The following is a 21,851-nucleotide window of genomic DNA, read 5'->3' on the forward strand; positions in this document are numbered from 1 at the left end:
CAGGGTCTCCCTTTGCCTCCCTTTGTAGTTCAGGGTGGCCTTGAGCTCACTATGTATCCCAGACTGGCCTTGAATTTGTGGCAATCCTCCTGCCTCAGCCTCCCCAGTTCTGGGATTACAGGTATGCACCACCATGTCGGCTAGAGAAAAATTAATTCTAATTTCATTTAAAGTAAAACTAAAAATAGAGGTGTAAAATCTCTCCTTTAGTTTACAGGATACCTATCTCCTTCTCATTCAGTTCTCCTCACCACTCTAACTGTTCTTCCCGGGCCTCTTTGAAGACTTCTCTTCTTAGATTTCTCCCTGGTATTCTGTGGGGAACGATTCCCAACTCTGCTTTTTGACCTTACAATACCTCCTTGGATCACCTTCTCTCTCTCCTTTGTTCCAACAAATATTCTGAGGCAACTGACTCCCCAGTCCCACCTACCACTTAATCCCTCCCTACTGAGCTTCAGAATCATACTTCCAACAATCTGGACATCTCTAGTATGGTCTTCAGGCATCATTAGCTTCATATTTGTCTTATCATCTTCCTCCAAAAACTCCCTGTATGTGCTTAGGCTGATGCTGCCATCCATCAGCAGAGCCCTTGAGGTTCTTTAATTTCTCTTTCACATACATGTCCAGTTCTCTAGCCCCAAAGTCTACCTGTTCAATATTTCTTAAACTGTTCCCTTCTTATGCACCCCAGAAGTCCTGTGTCCTGTTCATCTTCACAATTCCACAATGAAAGCTTTCTGACTTTCCTTCCTCAGATTATGTCAGTTTCCCCCAATTTTCTGCTATCATTTAACCTTGCAGCTCTCTTTTATGATGTGAGTTGTGTGTGTATGTTAATGCTAAACTCGGCTGATGTAACAAATAGACCCAAATACAATGTATAATTGCTCATCTACTGGCATCTAGTTCCTGTTCACATAACACCCCTGGGCTAGTGCTGAGGTTGTCACTGCGATTTTCCTCCACAATTTCATAGGGCCTCACTCCTCCCAGTTTATTAAAGCCATCCCTTATCACTTTTACTTAGTTATCATTGGCTAAATTTTAGTCACATGACCATCCCCCTTGCAAGGAAAACTGGGAAATGTAGTTCAGCTTCCCACCTGGGGAAAGAAGCAAACAACAGACTTTGAAGAAAAGCAGTTTCTAGCACAGTAACACCTGTCAACCTTGTCATTTTGCATTTATTTGTTTTAATATTATAAATATTTGTCTCCTCCACAACCTTTTAAACTCTGTGTGGGAAGTTGAGTTTTTGTTCACAATCCAGTCCCAATAAGCTTGAATAAATCTATGTTGATTTTATTAATGAATATTTATCAGTTCAGCTCTTTCCAGTGCTTCTCATCTAAGGCACTGTAGCAGTCTAACCCTCCTCATTGTCCCCAGCATGGGAAAGCCATAGTGATCTCCTTACACTGTACATCGAACCCTGCCATTTGCTTTACTTGGAATCTCGTCAGTAGCTCTCTACACTCCTTACCGTGCCATGTGACTCTTTCTGTTCATGCTCCCAGCCTTGGTTGTGACTGCTCTTTCCATGTTGCTTCCCACCAAACAGACTCACATTTACCCTCTTTCTCTCTCCCAGTCTAGCCACATGGAAGCACTGAGCCTCCCCAAAGCACCACCCTTCGGTGGTGGTGACCCTCTCCTGTCCCGTTATGGCCCTCTCCCTAAGACTGTACTTCATGATTTGCCTTCAGTTATGTCATGGAGTCCTTCTCTCTCAGTGGAACTTCCTGCCATATTTTACTCCCTGTGGCCCTCCCAGCACTGCACACATTGCTTAGCAATCATATACATTCTAGAAACAGGATAACTTGACAAGTATGTAAAAGGGGAAGTTATTTTTTCCTCACCCATCCTAGGCTCAAGGCTGAAGTGCTTGTAAGAAAAAATGCATTAGGGCCGGGGATTTAGCTGAGTGGTTTTGCCGCCTGCTGCGCAAGCGCAAGGACCCGAGTTTGATCCCCAGTACCAAAAAAAAAGAAAAGATCCATTGAAAAGAGAAAAAGTGAGACAGACACAATGCTACACACTTGGAGTCCCAACTACTTGGGAAGCTGAGGCAGGAAGCCCCTTGAGCTCAGGAAATCAAGGCCAGCCTGGCCAATGTAGAAAGACACCATCTCAAAAAAAAGGAAGTAAGCATACAAATTTATTTTATGTAAGTTTTATATGACATAATAGCCTTCATAAGGAAATAAAGACCCAAAGAAACGTTTAAACTTGTATACAGTATTTTTATGTTAGTGAGCAGTGCTGGAGAAAAGGACTCAAAACAGCTATGATCTAATGATAAACTAGGGGAAACCTGAGTCTGTTTGCTCAGAGTATTCTCGGTGACCTTTGCCTTCAAAGATAAGGCTGTTCTTGGGCTGGGGATTTAGCTCAGTGGTTTCGTCGCCTGCTGCGCAAGCGCAAGGACCCAAGTTCGATCCCCAGTACCAAAAAAAAAAAAAGTTAAGGCTGTTTCTCTACACTGGGTATAGAAAAGGGAACACCCTCACAGGGGGCTTAGGACTGCTCCAAGCAAGCTCAGAAATCCTTGCAAAGGTTTTATGAAGGTGAGAGTGACCTTCCTGCTTCTGCTGAGTCCCATCGGTGGGTGGATGAACAGATCCATGGCATCAGGAGAAGCAGTCGCAAGCAAGCCGTTGAGTTCAAGATCAGGTGTCACCAGCAGCAGCTACTAAGAAAACCTCAGCAGTAGAAACACAGTTCCCAGGTGTAGAAGTGTTCATTATCAAAGGAGTTTTTCAGATTTCTTTTCATAATCTGAACTTCCTAGTCATCTTCTTGCTGCACAAGTTCCCTGTGTTCCTGGCCATGTAGGTCCGTATTCCTTTGTTCCTCCTTGACCAAGTCAAACGAGGCCATTTATTTTACTAATAAGGAAAAAGAATGTATGCAAGGCTAACTGCGAGGAGATGGAGAGAGGCCCATTTGTCTCAAATCCCCGCCTCGCAGTGTGCGGGTGAGTCAGGGTCTTTCATAGCAAGGAACAGCGTGAGGGAGGGAGTTCTGCGGGACAACAGACATGTTGCTTCATCCCTTCCTGGACTTGGACCTCTCCCTCCCTTCCCAGGGACATGAAACTGGACTTTGACCTCCAGATGCTAACATCTGCGTGTTCTGCCCATTCATCTGGGCTGAGGAGAGTTGGGGGATGCCGTTTGTGCCCTAGACCTGGGGAAGTGTGGAGAAGCTGCTTGTCTCCAAAGGAAAATCTCTAACTTTTTAAAGTTCCATTTGAGCGTGCGGGTTGTACGTGGAGATTCTTCTCTGTCATATCATGCAAAGATCCAAATAGTCTTAAAAGTGGCACTTGGTGACGATGTAAATAGTTGATAATTGGGCGGGTGATTTAGCTCAGTGGTGTTGGCTGCTCAAACTCAAGGAGCTGAGTTCGATCCGGAACCAAAAAAAACCCAAACCCAAAATAGTTGATAATTGTCTCTAATCTGGAGTTCAAGATAAAGCAGGAGGTGGGCAGTGCTCTTCTAGGGCTCCTGGGGATTTCATGGATTTTTTTCTTCCTAGCTGTAAAATGCAAAAGGGCCTCATTTCTCTTAAGGCTCTATGGCTGGGGTGTGTTCTGGCATTTTGGAATTTGGCTGGGGGTGGGGTGGGGGTGGGGTCGGAGATGGGACAAAGTTGGTCTGGCATCCAGCCTCGCAGAGTTAATGTAACTCTACGACCAGAACAACGAACTCCCAGTTTGGGAATTTGCCCTGGACGCTGCCCAAGGATCCTTCCTGGGTTCCTCCAGATGCAATTGCATTTGTATGTAAATATCACAACTCTATCAGCACCTGAACAAGAACAAAAGCTTCCTAAGTGCATCCCATTGCTGGAGGCAAAGAAATGAGCTTAATGAGGTGCTCACGTGGCAGGAAGCTTTACAATTTCAATAGAAGAGTAACAGCTACTTTCAAACGTCACAATAAAAAAGATCTTCCGTTCTTTTATCTGCTCAATGACATCTGATGTTCCTTTAATAATAAAAAAAGAACTTAAAAAAGTACAAGATCTTGAACCAATACCTCTGTTCCATGAATTTTGTGGAATTTAAATGTCCTAACATTTAATTTGGTAAAATCAGTAAGCTGTTTTGATTTTTATACAGAAGGAAGAAGAAAAAGAACAGCACATGTTATGACTGAGTTTGGATGTATCTTTCTTTATTTTCAGCCCAGCCAGAAAACCATGCTCTTTGTTTGCCTCACTCCTTTATTTTTTCCCCAAATATCCTCCTGTTCTGTGTAAGGTTGTGGTCCAAAATAATCAGTATTGGAAATTGGTCTGTTTTGCTTCATTTCTACAGCCTGAGTCATTCTCCCCAATACCAGGATGCCCTTAGGGAAGAGTCAGAGGAAATGATGTCTTTCTTTTCGGTTTCAGTTCAGGATTGGGCCTTTTCTTTGGGCCCAGGCCCTAATGAGTCTGTTTTCTAATTAGCTAGGAGGAGCACAGTGAGATAAAATGTGAGTCCTCGATTCTTCTTTTTCCTCTATAAAGCCAAATATGTAATTTGCAAATTCAGCAAGCTCAGGTGATTTTGCCAGAATTAGTGCATGAATTTCAGTGTCATTGTCAAGCAGCTAGAAGCAGAGGTCTTTTTTATTCCTTCCTCACAGGTTGGAAAGTGAAAAACAGAGTCTCCCTTCCAAGGTCAAGCAAGGCGGAGAGGAAGAGGGGACCTCAGCCTAGTGGAGGGTAGGGGTGATCAGGTGGACGTACCTCAAGTCCAAGTAATGCTTTCCAGTGCAAATGGGGAAAACATAAATCAACATTTAGAAAGTCAGTTTAGAGCAGATTTCATATGTTACCTTGATAAATGTGCATTTAATCTTTGAACATTGTTGTTACCATATCATTTCATAGATATAACTTTGAATCAGTTTTTCTCTGATACTCAGATTCTTGGGCTGTTTTAGTAAACTGGCAATTGGACAATTACACGCACTTTAGTTTGGCAGGGGTCGGAAGAGGGATGCCTACATTGGGGACTTCAATTCCCTGGAAAATGGCTGTTCAATGCACTTCCTGGAGAGCCCAGCCTCTGGGGCACCCTTTAGCCTCTAAAGGACAGGGGCTATGTTTTAATTCATTTGTATCACCTCATTACCTTCAGATTGTAGTGGAAATTCATTAAATGATTTCTTACACTAAATTAAGGAAAAGGAGGCAGAGATAAGGGATAAAAGAAGGAGAATGGGAACAGAAGAAGTGAAGGGAGACAGAAAGGGTTGGAATGACCAAAGGAAAAGAACAGAGTCAGAGCTGGCATCACAAATTACTTACAGGCAAACTGACATTTATTTTTAGGGAGGATCAGCAGGAAGCAGTATGCTTACAAAAGAGTTCTGAACACTGTGTGGAAACCAGAAGACTCGTGGAGTAACTAGTGTTCCTGGCATGTGCAATGGCTGGAATGCTGGTTAAAATGCCAACCCCAGCTGAGTTGTGATATTGCATGCCTATAATTCCAGCACTCTGGAAGGCTGAGGCAGAAGGGTGGAAAGTTTGAACCAAGCCTAGGCAATTTAGTGACTTAGCAAGACCGTGTCTCAAAATAAAAAATAAAAGAGAAAGTGCCCAAACTTGGCTCTACCTTGGATAACTGCTTTAGAGTCTTTGGGAGTGGGACCTCCAAGATTTTTTTAAACGAATATCTCAGATACTAGAGATTGCAAACCATTGACCCAGGCCTTCCTGAGCAGGAAAGAGAGAGTTAGCTCCTGTTAGTGAGCTTTCCATTGCTGTGACAAAATAACTGAGAATGAAAACGTAAAGGAAGAAAAGTTTCTTTTGGCTCGTGGTTTCAGAGGTTTCAGGCCATGGTCAGCTGGCTCCATTGCTTATAGGCCTGCAGTGAGGCAGAAATATCCTGACAGAAACTCGTAACAGAGATGCTGCTCACTTCACAGCCCCTAGAAAACAAAGAGAGAGTGAGAGTGAAGGGGCTAGGGACAAAATAGAGCCTGCAAAGCCATGATCCACAGTGCCCACTTTTCTCCAATTATGCCCTACCTCCCAGTAAACATAATGTGCTATGAATTCATCACGCACTAATCCATTAATGATATTAGATCCCTCGCGATCCAATCACCTTCCAAAAAACCATCAGCTACCAATGAAGCCTTTAACACAATGAACCTTTAGGGGATGTTTGAATCCCAACCATAATAGTGTACTCTGTGCCCCTTTATCACACCCAAGTTTGCTTTGTCTAAGACTTGGGCTTCTTTGTGAAAGCCAGGTTCATGTTAGGAATGACCCAGAAGACTTCTACATAAAAACTATGGGTCCTTTCATTTATTCTGGATAGTGTCACTGTCATACAAGTGCATGCAACTGCATCAAACACATGTGCATGCATGAACACAGCACATGGGCACTTGTATGTGTGTGTGCATGCGTGCTTTTCATCTTTCTGATTGCTTGGGTGCCAGTGTCTTGGGTCACTTGCTTTGTCCCTTACAATACCTCCTGCCTAGGGCAGCTCTGACCAGGACTGGGTCTGGAAATCAGGAAGAACCAATATGGGAAAAAAAAACACTTTCAGGGCAAACCTTTTTGGATGAAAATCCTTGTATTTCAAACTTTGACTTCTCTTGCTAGATAAACCAAGAGATATTTATAAGAAGTGAAGGGCCGGGGATTTAGCTTAATGGTTTCGCCCCCTGCTGCGCAAGTGCAAGGACACTAGTTCGATCCCCGGTACCAAAAAAACAAAAAGTGAAAAGGTTGGGCCTGGGATTTAGCTCAGTGGTTCCAGCACTTGCCTCGCAAGCACAAGGACCTGAGTTTGATCTCCAGTACCAAAAAAAAAGAAGTGAAAAGGTTAATTTTCTTTTCTAAAACTCACTACAGACTTGGTGACAGATGAACTTGCATTTTGCCTTCATTTTCTCCAAAGTGATTCATTCTTCTTGGTTTCTGAGAACCTGTTTCCAAACAGGGCTTTCTTTTCTCTGTCCTTAGGGTGTGCCAACCATTTGAAACCTTGAGGTAGATCTAAAAGCAGGAGAGGGGTGATGGGTGGAGGAAACTCCCATTTGATCTACATAATGTAGTCATTGTTTGAAGCCATACATTGTGCAGAAAGCTGTGGTTAGATTCGTGATGTGAAACAGGGAACTCATGCAACTCTGAGAACAGAGTTTCCATAACCAAGGTAAATGTTTACATGATAGGGGGTTGGGATCCCTGTAAATACCTTAGGTTTTCCTTCCATGAATGCTGCATTAAGTTTGGGGGTTTTCTTTGCCTCTACGTTTCTCAAAGCAACCCACAGTAAAAAGGAAGTTCGAACCAACAAAATTTATGTGGAATGCAAATCGGCCGGCATGGCCCAAGTTCCCTCACGTAGAGGACTACCTTTTGCTCTCCTACTTCCCCTCTTCTCTGTTGCCTTGGTCTCCTTTTTCAAGTTCCTCGTCAGTTAATTCACATTTCCTGATTTGGCGAACACCACCCCACCTCCCTTTTCTTGGGTAAAACTTCTTGAGCTGACAGTGAAGAGAACTGTTAGCTCATGCCAGAGCTTTAGGAGGAAAAAGGCTTTTAGGTTTAGTTCTATAAAATCCCACAGTAGTTACCACTTTATAAAAGTCAGGTGACTTTTTTCCCCCAAGCTCCCTGTTTTCCAAGACTGACTGGTGCTGGCGACCCCAGGAGGACGAGGTGACCCAAGCAGAGCGGGCCTCCTGGCCTTGACAGCCAGCAGCAGTGAAGGTCTTTCCAGCCCTGGTTGGCTGAATGGAAGCCTGCAACAGGGAGGGTGTAGAATTCCAAGGCCATTCTGGAATCTAAGAAAAAAAAGAGGGCATATTACACTGGCCCTGGGAAGAGCCCCTCTGAGGCCCATTTGTGTCCAGGGACGCACAGCTTCCTTTAGAAAATGTGGAGGCACCAGAGCCGGAGCTGTTTGCACAACTGCCCCCTTCCAGGGAGATGAGAGAAGTGGGCAGCTTGTTTTCATCAGTAGCAACCACAGCCTGTCCTGGCGTGCTCAGAGCTCAGTCCGCCAACAGTCTTCCCTCTTCCTCAAAGCTGAGCTCCGCCAAGGCCCAGCCCCCTTCCCCCACATCCTCTTGGGAGTCGGCTCAGGCCTGGTGTGTGGGCGTCCACTCTGGTTTGGAAAGAAGAGCTTGTTTTTGATGCACATCTCTCCCACCTGTGGGTCCTGGCTCCCATGCTACCTTCACAGAGAGGTCTTTCCTGTCTACAGGCAGAGCCTCACCCCTGCTGTGTCTTATTCTACCTTCCTGCTTTATTTTCCTCTGTGACCCTTGTCACCTCCTGCAAATCTTCTGCCACCTGCCCCACCCTTCCACACACCCTAAGAGCCTAGGATGGAAACCCTAGGGAGCCAGAGTTCTACCTACTTTGGTTGCCACAGCATCTCTAGCACCTAGGGTACTGACTAGTGCATAGTGGGTGCGCAATCAAATATTTGTCAAATGATGGAGAAACTTGAGGCTTCTAAAACCTGAAAAAAGCTATGGGAAGATATAGGTTTTGGTCCAGGAGGGGGCTTCTGGAGTTGCAGGGCCAGAGGAAAGGATTAGAAGCTGGGGAAGAAGACAGCATTTGTGTTATAGGGAGATCGCTGAGCTGTGTTCATTCAATACTTGCAGTCAACTAGAGTTAGATGTTGTCGCTGATATTTCATAAAGGAAGAAACTGAGGCTTCGAATATTCACATAACTAATTCAAAGTCACAGGAAGAGGAAATAGCAGACAGCCTCGGGTGTGACTGGATATCGCCATGCTCTGTCCACTACACTTCCCTTCCCTGTCTTGTCCGGGAGAAAGGCTAAGATGTGGCACCCCAAGCAGATTCGATTGAATGCCCAAGACCCTGATTCAAATCCTAACACTCCTGATTGTTGGCAGGCTGAGTGTAGGCAGGGCTTGGGGTCTCTAGGATACCAATTCCTTCGGAAAAAAAGGCAAAGGTTAGACCTAGTCTTCTAGGACTTTATTAACTTCTCCCAACAGCTTGATGGGGTAGGAAGGGAACAAATGTTCACAACTCCAGAAGAAGAAATTAAAACCCTGGAAAGACCATATGATTCGCTGTGTGGTTAAGCAGCATGAAAAGTCAGTGGTCCAGAGAAAAACTGCCCAGGCAGGAGGCATCTTGATAGATTACAAATGTCAACTCCTCTCACAGCCACATAGTTTTGATGGCTCAAGAGAGGTCTTGAGAATGACAGGCTAACTGTAAAGCACTTGTCAATTAAAGTGCCTACTTTGGGAACTTGGGGGTGGGTAATAGCTCAGTCGTAGGCACATATTTCGTAGGCACAAGAACCTGGGTTCAATCCCGAGCAGCGAAATGATAACAACAACAACCCTAACAACTTTTGTGTGTTGGTTGGTTGATTTTTTCAGACAGGGTCTCACTGTGTAGCCCAGGCTGGCCTTCAACTCACGATGCTCCTCAGCCTCAGCCCCTCAAATGCTGGCATGACAGGCACGTGCCACCACTCCCGGCTAATGTTGACTCTAAAACAAAGGTGACAGAAACAAGCTGTATATTATGAGATGCTGAATGAGCTCTGGAGGCTCTGAGTTCTTCCTGGGGCCAGGCTGGACCGATAGGATGATGGATGCTACATCTTTTAGTGAAATTGCACCCTTGAAATAACAATCCATAGAAACCCATTAAAAGGCCATTTATGGGAAACCTAAAGTCACCTTGGGCTTCAGATGTGTGCTTACTCCTGTTGACACACTGGAATTCTGCCCCTGTTGATTATTCTGTTTTCATGGGCTTGCTGGTTATATGCTGAAGGAGAAACACTTAGAATCATTTAAACGGGGAAGAAAAGAAAAACAAAACCCATCTTTGCTTCACCAGGACTTCAGGCATGAAGTAGTGATTTGATTGCTTGATGTTTAATTGAGCACATATATGATTAAAAAAAACATTTTAAAGGATAATTTTTTAAACTGTTGGGTTTGGTGTTCCTGTCCCTGTGAAGAAATCCTTCCCTCTGTTTCCTTTGCAACAAGGGCAGTCAGAAGAAGTTTCCTTCTTCAACTGATGAAATTGGATATTTTCTCCCCATGGACAGTATTCTATCTTTGCTGGCACAGAATTACTTGGACACATTATTTTCTACAAGTAAAACAGCCAAACTTGAGAAAATTTGGTTCTGGTCCCTCTATGTAAGGCTATATCACGCATGAAAAATTCAAGACTCATGGAATTCCTAAATTTACAATTTAGCACTCTCTTCCTGGCTCCCTGCCCATCCAGGCAGCTTCTCTCCTTTCTTGGGACCAGGACTAGGCTACCTGGGAACCCGGCTCTTCAATCTCTGGCCTTTGAGGATTATCCTGAAAGTTGTGTAGGTCAAATACCAGCCTGGCCCCGCTACATGTTCCCAAGAAAGCCAGGGCACAGCCATGGAAAATCTGATTCTTGATGCATGGTGTGACCCACACCTACCTTGTGAAAGTCGAAGGGGCCTGCTCTCCTTGACAAGACTTAAATCTCAGACAGTAGTGACAGAGGGAAGGAGGGCAACATTAGCAGGTAGGAGAGACTTAGTTTGTTCATATGGGCTCACATTTTTCCCTACAAGAAATGCCCTTCTGACCCCCTCTAGTCCCAAAAGCCCAGAAGAAGGATTTTGCAGGCATGATTGGTGTTTTTAAGTACATTTCTTTTCCCCAAAGACTTCCGTTGTGCTTTTAAAAATTGGAGTCAATGTCCATGTCATCTTTACAAGTTATTTTTGCTTGATGTCTTCAAGCTTGTTTTCCCAAATTGCTCCTTAGTCCTCATTGTGTGCATGCATATGTCTTGTTTTCCAAGCTAGCTTCTTCTCTGAATATATATTGAGCACCTAGGATATGCTGAGTCCTGTATGTAGCATTGCCAATGAGAGTGCCACAGGCCTGACATTTAAATAGGAATCTTTTCATTATTCTTCTCTTGTCTTTGCTTTTTAGTTATTTATCACACATGCTTCTCATTATCTTCAATTTTTCATCTAGAGTGTGAAATATAATTTTCAAAAGGTGAAACTATGACTCTCATGCAAATATAAATTGAGCACATGCTAAAGGCTTTATTTAAAAAAATAAAAATAAAAAAATAAAGACTTTATTTAACTCATTAATTCAAGAGAGATCCAGAAAGATGTTAAGAGCAAACAAAGGACAATTTTAAGAACAGATATGGATGTAGGCAATTGGAATGCTGAAATGAATTTATTCATAAATGGAAAATTGGTTAATAGTACATAGAGCAAAATATGTAGTGTTTTGGATCATATACTAGGCACAAATCTATTATATCTGTTCCTATCTAATGTATAAGTTCAAAACAAGAATCATTATGGTGCAGATACCCCCGATTGTTATCTGTTTCCTACAACTCCTACCCCTACAAAATTATAAAATAATGTAATCAACCAAAGATAATCAAAGGTACTTTCCCCCTATAAAATCAGATAATTCTCAGAAAATCTGCTACACAGCACTCAAGATTCTACTGAAAGGACACCCAGGGGTCCCTCTGAGCCCTTTCCAAGTCTTAGATTTTTTTTCTAATTGAGGATTTACAAAGAGAAATTTTAACTCAAGCCCTGAGACAACACGATCAGCCCATTTCTTAGAGAGCCATTCCTGGGAGGTTCATTTCCATGACATGAACACCAGGGAATTCAGACCATGGGACGGATGTAGAGAAACACCATAGCATAGAGGTATGTCAGGCCTGACAGATGAAGATCTCGTTGCTTTGGAAGTAGGTTAGCTGTGCACTTGTGTGACCTTAGCTTTCTCTGCCACAATTTCCTCCTTTCTTTCTTTTTTTTTTTTTTTGGTACCAGGGATCGAACTCAGGCCATTGCACTTGCGTAGCAGGGGGTGAAACCACTGAGCTAAATCCCCGGCCCCGATTTCCTCCTTTCTAAAGCAGAGATCATAGTGGCTCCCACTGTGTTGAGAATGATACTGTATTGTCATACCTGGTAGTGGCTAATAAATAAGCCTTGCTGAGCAGAAAAGTGGGTGAAGTGGACAGGGGTTATGATCAGAGCCTAGCCACGAAGGAGCCCCTACTGGGAGAAGGAACCACATTTTGCAGAGCATATTATTCTGTTGAATATTTGAAATGTTTACAGCAATTCCTGTAAGCCCTTAGATTTGCTTTTAATGTAGGGTGATTCTAAGACCAGACTAGACAAGCGGTGATGAATTCCAATAAAACCTCCCACAGAGATGGCAAGTTTTTTCATGCCACATTTGAACTTCTCTTTTTCAGGTGGAGAGGGGTGAAAAGGTTTCTATGACCCAGTTAAAATTGTCTCTTAGGAGACCAACATCAGGGCTGGGGATGTAGCTCAGGGGTAGAGCAGTTGCCTATCATGTGCAAGGCACTGGGTCTGATCCCCAGCCCCACTAAAAAAAAAAAAAAAAAAAGAGAGACTAAAATAGAAAGACATTGCTACTCAGGACGGTAGGTAGAATAGGAAAAGCAAGCACTGTTCTGTGACCAGGAGAGCCTCAGATAACTAAGGAGACCGTACTTTTTAAACTGGTCTAGAAAGATGCTATCAGAACTTTTCAAATGTTTGATTTAAATTTCATGTTTAACTGTTAAAAAAAAAATTGGTTCTTCAAACCAAATGATTTGGTATAATGAAAAAGTTCTGGACATGGATAGAAATGATGATTGCACATTGTGAACTGCACTGCAGGCAAGGAATTCCCCTGAAGTGTATACTTAGAAAGCATTAAAATAGCATGGGGTATGGCTCAGTTGTGGAACACAAGCTTAGTGTGCACAAGGCTCTGGTTTTGATCCCCAGCACCAAAAGAAACTTAAAAGGGCAAATTATATATTTTATGGTATAAATATTTCATTTAAAAATTTTAAAGCAAATATATACCCAGATGTGTTACATAATAAATTTTAATGAATCAGGGGCTTCTTATTTGCTATCTAGTTTTTATGCAGACTTCTGAATTCAGCATTTCGTGCTCGCTTGGGCAGCACATATACCGAATACAGCATTTCCTTTTATCTCTGTTTACTTAAGAATACTCTGAGATTGAAAGGTGACTCTTTAAAACTGTCATCATTTGCGAGAAGTCTGTTTTTATTTAAGTAAGAATTTTCTTGGAGCAGAAAATGAAGCTCACTGGTTGAGTGGATGTAGCCCAAGGCCCTGTGTTAAAGTGTCAGTATTGCTGAGAAAGAGAAGCAGGCTGGGTGGATTTTCTTGCTTGGTATTTCTTGCTTGATATTTACCAAAAAACAAAATCTAAACACAGAAGCAAACTGAAAGATGAGGTTGTAACTATGTTTCATGAGGTCCTATTTGAACATGTTTGTGTTGAACAGAAACAACATCTTGGAATGAATGACATTATAGTAGGCAGTTGTTTTAATTTTAACATATAAAAACAATTTATAGGAAAAACCTCTTTGATCCTACTGTATTTTAAGATATTGCTTGAGCATCCTAGTGGTTTAGGAGAAAGACAAAATCTAAAATCACTCTGGTACATGATCTTTAAAGCTCTCTACCTTGTTTGTTATTATAATTATAAAATATTTAGTGTTGGAAAAGATTTATATAAATTATTTGGGAGTCACTTTTAATAGCCAATGAAAGATGTGCATTTATCTTCTCTGTATCGTTCCAATTTTAGTATATGTGCTGCTGAAGCGAGCACGCTGTGCATTTATCTTCTAAATAGGCAAATCAAAGGATAAAAAAATCTAATAAGTCTCTGTTCACTGTTCCAATTCCTTAATTGGGCAGCAGAGATGTGATAATTTAACTGTTCGTCATCTTTGTCTTATAAAGTTATTTCTTGAAACTCTTCTGTTCTAATTTAACCCTGCTTTTTTAGCTGAGTGATAGCGCTCTCTCAAATAAAGTGCTTAGTATTCTTTCCAAATCCTCTAGACCAATCCTCCCCACAAATTTTCACACAACCTTTTTGTGTATGTGTTTACATAGGGAGAAGGTCAGAGTTTTATCTGTAAGGAATTTTACAAGATGTAAATAATCGCCTTCACTCTAAATCCTCCTTTTTCTTAAGAGCTAATGTAACTCTGGGTGATGAATCATCTAAAAAGGAATTTTGCTCTGGACAGTAGAATTGTCTCACCAAAAGAAAGGAATCCTTGAGAAGGAACATGTCCATGTCTGGTGTGTGTATTTCTTCTGAGATAAACTGCCAACACCATGTTCAAATCCTCCCATGGATAGCAGATCACAGTTGAATTTTAACTTAGAATTAAACAGGAGAACCTGGAAATGGAGAAAAAAAATCATCTGATCAACAAAGCTACCTGGTGAGAAGGGTGAGGGACAGATGACCAATGCTTTTCATATTCAAATAAGCCTCTAAGACATTTAAACTGTAACACGCCAAGTCAAGTTCATATATTCTATGATAGTTTTATATTAGAATAGAAGGCCAGGGATTTAGTTCAGTGGTTCACCTGCCTGTCTCGAAAGCACAAGGTCCCGAGTTCAATCCCTTGTACCAAAAAAAAAAAAAGAAAAGAAGGAAATATTCAGTTAAGACCAGGAAAATATTGTCCTTGTGTTTTTAAAATGTAGATTCTTTTTTTTTTTAATTACAGGTATCTTATAGTGTTTTCTACAGCAAAAAGGGTCAAGGCTTACTAATTTTCTTCTCCTTCCTATTGCATACATTTAAATAAGTGTTTTTAATGGTTTGGTAAGGTGTCCAAAAAATTTAGGTTAGAGGCAAATTATATTGGATAGGTCCCCTAACTCACAAGTCTCCATTTTCACATAATATCTAAATTATGGGGTTAAATACATAATGATTATTAAAAGCATTTCTCAAACTGAAAAATGCTTAATAATATTTACTTTATTGTTGTATGTGATGGAATCCTCAAAATCCAGAAGAAATGATGGCATGAAGCAAATAAAGACTACAAAATACAAGCTACTGTCCTCACACTCTAATTCATCCAAACAACCCATAATGATTTTCTTAACAGTGGTGGTGGTGCATTTTTAAACATCGTCTTCCACTTTCTGACTCTTTACTGTACTTAAAATTCTTCAGAACTCAACTTCATTCTTAATGGAAATGAATTTTTGTTTTGAAACTGACCAACAATTGTTTCATTAGAAAATAACATTTCCAAGCAAGAGTTTGTCAAAATATCTTTTCTGGTCCATATGAACTCTATTTTTCCTCTTTGGTTTGAAATGTAACAGCCTACTGTGTGCCTTCTATCACTAGAGCAAGCTATGCTTAAGTGGTCCTTCAACACACATGTTAGGGTGCAGACTCTGGAAGGGCACTTCTGTACTGCAGGCCCCTTGGCAGGTAAATACTCCAACCTCCCACCCTTCCCCGTATCACCACCATGATGACACTCAGGTCCCGGCAATCTGAAGCTAGTAGCCTTTGCCACCTTATTTCATTTATCTATCATTGAATTAAAAATTACCAGCAAAACTCAGCAGTTTCAAACAATAACCATTTACTATTAGGAGCACCTGTATCTACATCCTGTGCTGGTGTATGTATATATATAAAAAAAGCAAACACTACTCATTTCACAGGGTCCGCTCCAAGATATCTCTCCCTTGAAGTTTTAACAAATGAATATTACACCCTAGTTTTTCCCATTTGAAAGAGAGAATGTGAAGGAAGGAGAGGGATACAGTTGGGAGTCAGGGCGATCACTGTTACCGATCATGTCATGATTGGCTCAGAAAGTCACCACTGTCGTCAGCTGCATGTGAAAGAGCCTTGGTAAAAACTCAGCTTAACAACACCAGATTCCAGACATGTCCCACAGAACTGCTACCCCTTAATTCCATTTCTTGTAGACGTTCTTGAGCCATCCATGTCTGAACACAAAGTGTTAGGTGTACACCCAGAGCCTAGCAGCGGTTTGTTGAATATGTGAGTAAAATTACCCACCAAGAGTACATTTAGGAGCTTAGTCTAAAAATCTTTACAATACACATTCTCTCATCCTAGCATATTAATTTAGAAGCGTGTTTTAGAAGTCACTCTGGAGGGTGGTTATAGACTATGAGCCATGGGCTCTTGGCCAAATATGTTTCTCTGTCTCTCATGTGATCTCTCTGCTCCTGGGGATTCCACAGTTCATTGCCCTGCCTGAAGTTAGAAAACCCATTCCCACCAGAGTATGAGAACCTTAAGGGCTGGAACTAGGGCTTAATCATCTTTGATTATGTACAGCATCTTATAAACAGCAGGTGCTTGCATCAATATGTATTTGTTTTGTTCAATTTCCTTATCTTCGGAGCTCCCTTTCTTTTGTGAAATGAGGTAACCACAAGCTATTGTTTGGCTTGCAGGAGGAAAAAAACAAAGAGCATGGAGTGGTAGAAAGAAAGTATTGGTTTTGAACCTGTTCCACTGTTGTGAGACAGACCGTTTGTGATTAAAAAAAATAAATAAATAAAGGAGCATTTTAGATAATTTTAAAGAAAAGAAGTGAATGATGGCATCAAATAGAGAAAGAACAGGGCCTCAAAAGCTCAAGGTCCTGAGTTCGATCCCCAGTACAGAAAAAGTGAAGCACTCTATGAAGAGTAATTTGATTACAGTGCTGACTAGCTGAACACTAAGATCATCTTCTTTAAAAAGAAAAGAAGCCGGGGATTTAGCTCAGTGGTTTCGCCGCCTGCTGCGCAAGCACGAGGACCCGAGTTTGATACCCCATACCAAAAAATAAAATAATAAAAGAAAAAAAGAAAAAGAAAAAGAGCAGGGAATGGTCTAGCCCTAATTTTGCCTTTGTTTAAATGCTGTTGGGCATCTCATTGAACTCTTTTTCTTGGTTTTCCCATCTGCAAAAGGAAGAAATTGCACCTGAAGCTGAGGTGATTTCCAACTTAATGATTTTAAGATATTTGGGGACTTGAATTTCCTTTAATAACATCTAGGAAGTGTAAGGTCTGCTATTTGTGCTCAATAGCATTTTCCACAAGGATGGCTAACTATGGGTGTTTTATTGATGACTATAGCAGTGAGACAAATTATCCCCAGATTTAGGGGCTTCAAAGCAAGAATGAATGTTAATTCTCTCACACAGTCTCTGAAGGTTAGAATCAGGAGTGGTACAGCAGCTGGGTGTTTCTGGCTTGGGGTCACTCAGAAAGCTTGTTATCAAGCAGTTGAGCTGGATGCATCTTCTGACATCGATCAGAAGGGTCTGCATCCAGGATGGTACATCACACGGCTGCTGGCAGAGGGCTTCGGCAGCTCAACTTGTGGACTTTCCTGAAGAACTGCTTGAGTGTCCTGAGGCCATGGAAGTTGGTTTAACCTGCAGCGAGCCAACTAAGAGCAAGAGCAAGGCAAAAGCAACAATGTATTTCACAGCTAGTCTCATGGGTTACACATCGTCACTTCTGCCACATTGTACTTGCCAGAAACAAGTTACTAACTACAGTCCACAGTTCTTGGGAAGAAGAATTGAGTTCCACCTCTTGAAAAATGGTGTGCGAAAGAATTTGTGAAGTTATTTATGAATTTGTGAGCTTACTTAAAACCTCTAAGCAACATGTTTGTTTAAACTGGAGTGGATCAACCCTGCCACACAGAGCATGGACATTATAACGAATACTAACTAGCAATGCTAGAGTAGCATAGCTTGGAAGATAGTTCGCCATGTTTCCTCCTTTGGTTGTCACACCCACCCGGTGGATCAAAAGCCTTAAGTGGAAATGGAAGTGAGTGACTTTGGTGAGGCTATTTTAGCAAGTTGTGTAGCTGGGAATTAAACCTGGATTTTCTAGCACAATACACAAGGTCGCCTTGCTACCTTTCAAATGTAAAAAATTGTCATAAAGACCTTTGTTAAGACAAGTTTCTTTGGCACATTTGGCTATCTCACTTCCTACCAATTGTTTTTACTCATTTTATTAAGTTAAATTTTTATTTTCAGCCTACTTCTAAAAGTACTTGAGGCAGTTTGCAAATATTTACGAAGAGAGGAGGAAATACCTCCAGGCACCAGAGTTCATCAGATTATAATACTTGGCCATAAATGTGGTTCATGTTTTTCTGGCAGTGAAGGTGAAAAGAGAAACATGATAGGAGACAGCGGTTTTGCTCTCTGACAAGAGAGAGCATACATGTTAGCCTTGCCTGAAACTAAATCCAAGAGGAACTCTATCAAGTGGATTTGTGTAGAGGTAATACCACTTGACATTGTGGTCAGTATCTTCAATCCTGCTTTGGCAACAGATATTCTCATTCCACCCCTCCAAATAAACATAGAGGATATATGTTGCCTGTGATTTAGTGAACATACTTGAGCCAGAGAACAAGGAAATGAGGTCCAAGCACCTCTCCTTCTACTTTTTTTCCAAATTAAAAAATAGTACTTGGCGAATGTACACGAATGGGTGTCTAATCTGTCTGCTAAACAGTCTCAAGTAACGGGTCTTGAAAAAGCTGCTAAGTCTTACTCACTTGTCTTGACATCTAATAGGCATCTCTACTACAAATATTCTATATTGTCAATTGAATGGGGGCTTTGGATGTCTGCTATAATGGAGTAAGGTAGGTTAATATAATTATAGAAAAATATAAAATTGGACCACAAGAACTCTAACTAAAGACGGTCCCTTTTTGGACTAATATAATATGATTCTGTGACTTTAAAAATGAGATGCCAGCCTAGTAGTCTGTAAACCCAGCTATTTGAGAGGCTGAGGCAGGAAGATCATGAGTTTTGAGGCCAGTCTGGGAAATTTAGCAAGACCTTGTCTCAAGAATTTTAAAAAGCTGTGCATGATGGCACATGCCTATAATCCCAGCACTCTGGGAGGCCTAAACCAGAGGACTGCAAGTTAATCCCAGCCTGGACAACATAGTGATTTAGGGAGAGCACTGGACATAGTGGCATACTCCCAGCATTCAGGAGGCTGAGGCAAGAGGATCGCTGTAAGTTCGAGCTCAGCCTGGATCACATAATGAGTTCAAGTTCAGCCTGAACTACTTAGCAAGACTCTGTCTCAACAAACAAACAAACAAACAAACAAAGATTCCAAAATGCACTCTTGCCCCAGTACAGAGCTGCCTACTCCGGCCTGGTGTGAGAAGCAGTGCTATCAAAAGCCTTAGCCAATTTTTTTTTAGCCCAAAAAGAATTTCAAATATATCCCAGCTCCTGTGAGACAAACTGAAACCAAAGCCTTAGATCACATGACATAGAATCCTGGAATAGATAACTTTAGCTTGGAAAACAGAAGTGCTAAGGGGCAGGTGCAAGCAGCTGTCCACTTCTGCCATACACAAAAAATTCAAACTTAGCTCCAGTACAAATATGCATTTCTTCAAGCACCCAAGTTCTTTCAGGTTCTTTCCAGCTAGCTGAAAAATACACCCTAAAAATTTACTCCAAAGTAGGTGGCTTAGTATACTTTTATTTAGGGATTATAGTAGTGTAAATGTTTCCATTTACTAATGTACCTCCTTCTTTTAGAATAGAATTGTAAATGAAATACATAAAAATTGATGGCTCTTATTTCTTTTTTTGGTACCGGGAATCAAACTCAGGTCCTTGTGCTTTTGAAACAGGCAGCAGAACCACTGAGCTAAATCCTGGCCCCTAGATGGTTCTTATTTCTGACTGAAACTAGTTGGTCTTTCTTCAAAGAATTAGATAATAAAGGAAATACTTCTTCCTCTTCATTCTCCTCATATACTGTTTATTTGTGCAAAGTAATAGATATTCTCTTACAAGACTTCGCTTTCTTCTTCTTTTTTTTTTTTGGTACCAGGGATCAAGCTCGGGCCCTCGCGCTTAGGGGGCTGGCAGCAGCACCACTGAGCTAAATCCCTGGCCCTCGCTTTCTTATTACTTATATTTCTATAACATGTGGCTGACAAGCATTGCAAAGAAGCAAGATTTGTGTGCAGAGAAAAAGTGGAGAAAATGAATGGTCACCTTTGTGGAATAATCTAGAGTCCAGAAAAGAAAGCGATCAGGGTGGAGAAGCTACTTGTTGGAATGAGTAGTAGATTCAGATTCTCTTCTGAGGTGTGGGTTAATGTTTGTGCCCCTGAGGTCTTTACTTTTCCTACTGGAAAGGGCATTCTTCAGTATAATTTTTTCATATCAAATAGAATCATGAACATTAATTTCTGTGGCACATTAAAAAAAACTTCAAAAGTTAAGAAACTCCAAAGGATATTATTGCAAAGTTGCCATTAGGAGTCCAAGAATAAGCCAGGGGTGGTGGTGCACACCTGTAACCCCAGACTCTGGAGGCTGAGGCAGGAGGATCACTCCAAGTTCGAGGCTAGCCTGGCCTCCATAGGGAGTTCAAGACCAGCCCAGACTACATAGCAAGACCTTGTCTCAAAAGAGACAAACAAAAAAAGCTCAAGAATAGTTTTAAGAATCTTACAAACTTCAGGACTGGAGATGTAGCCCAGTGGTAGAGCTTTTGGGGTAGCACACGTGAAACCCTGGGTTCAATGAAAAAAAGAAAAGAAAAAAACAATTGTACAAACTTCAGTGTGAGAAAGATAATTAAGAAATTAAACTGTGGTGAAGAAATCAATTCTGGGGAATTACATGATTGAAATATTCACCAGGACCAAAAGCTGGCTACGGTCCTTCCAAGCTGGCTAGATGAATGGATACTCCTACATTCAGGAAGGAAAGATACAGACCTTTTTAGAAACGTTTCATTTTTTTTTTGGTACCAGGGATCGAACTCAGGTCTTTGCGCTTGCGAGGCAGGCTGCGGAACCACTGAGGGAAATGTTTCATATTTTAAATTTTATTTTTCCAGCTTTATCAAGGGATAATTGACCCATAAAATTGTATAAAGTTAATTTGTAGAGTGAGATGAAGCCCACTTTCTTAGCAAGCTTCAAGTGTACAATACAGCATTTTTAAACTGTGGTCACTATAGTCATTAGGGCTCTGGCACAGATTTATCTTATAACTGAAAGTGCAAAACCTGGCACAAATCTCCCCTGTCCCTTACTCCTCTTCCCTACCCACAATACCTTCACAAATGCTGATACTGGTCTCGACCTCTTGGGCTCAAGCAATCTGAAACTACAAGTGTGTGCCTGTGGTGATTTATCTCGCTTAGGATAATGCCCTCAAGTTTCATCCATGCTACTGCAAATGGCAGGATTTCCACTTCATTTTTTTATGGCTGAATAATATTCGTGTGTGTGTGTGTGTGTGTGTGTGTGTGTGTGTGTGTATGTATGATAATCCCTCTCTCTATTCATTCATCAGGAACACAGGTTGCTTTCCTGTCTTGGCTATTGGGAATAATGCTGTAATGCATACTGATTTTGCTTCCTTCAGACATGTACCCAGAAGTGGGATTGCTAGATTGTATGGCAGATGGCATCTTGGCTAGGTTAATGGCAGTTTGGATGGCACTGGAGCACATGGTTCAGGGAGGTACAGCGTGCCAGTGGGAGAAGAGGCAGAAGCCACACCTCGAAAGGCCTCGAAGGCCATTTCCGGGCCTCCTGCTGCTCCTGCAGGCTCTCTCCTCAGGCCCTGCCAGCTCTGAACACTCTGTTTTCTTCCTTGGCCACCCCAGGACTTTGAGATTTTCTCCTTCTTCTGGCTGCCTCCAGCTGCCTAGCTCTGCATCTAGAAATGGTGCCTTCAGCTTCTAGCCTCTTTGTTTCCTATAAGACCACACATGATCTTTTTCCTTAAAAGCTTCTCAAAGCTAATTATGACGGCACAGTTCTTGAGGAAAAACAAAAACACTAGACAGGGGAAGTACGGGAATCTTGGGATTTAAGAGTAATGTGATTTGATATACATTTCTCTT

The 21,851-nt window shown here is 41.6% G+C and overlaps 1 protein-coding gene across 2 annotated transcripts in view; it reads left to right on the top strand.

Moving 5' to 3' along the window:
• The window catches only part of Rbpj (recombination signal binding protein for immunoglobulin kappa J region), a 242,224-nt gene that overhangs the window by 84,061 nt on the left and 136,312 nt on the right, over positions 1-21,851 (top strand). The gene's annotated exons all lie outside the window — the stretch shown is intronic.

This window comes from Heterocephalus glaber, unplaced genomic scaffold, assembly GCF_053883595.1.
Source record: "Heterocephalus glaber isolate CG9 unplaced genomic scaffold, H.glaber_assembly_v1.0 deba00001509, whole genome shotgun sequence".
Classification (NCBI taxonomy): domain Eukaryota; kingdom Metazoa; phylum Chordata; class Mammalia; order Rodentia; family Bathyergidae; genus Heterocephalus; species Heterocephalus glaber.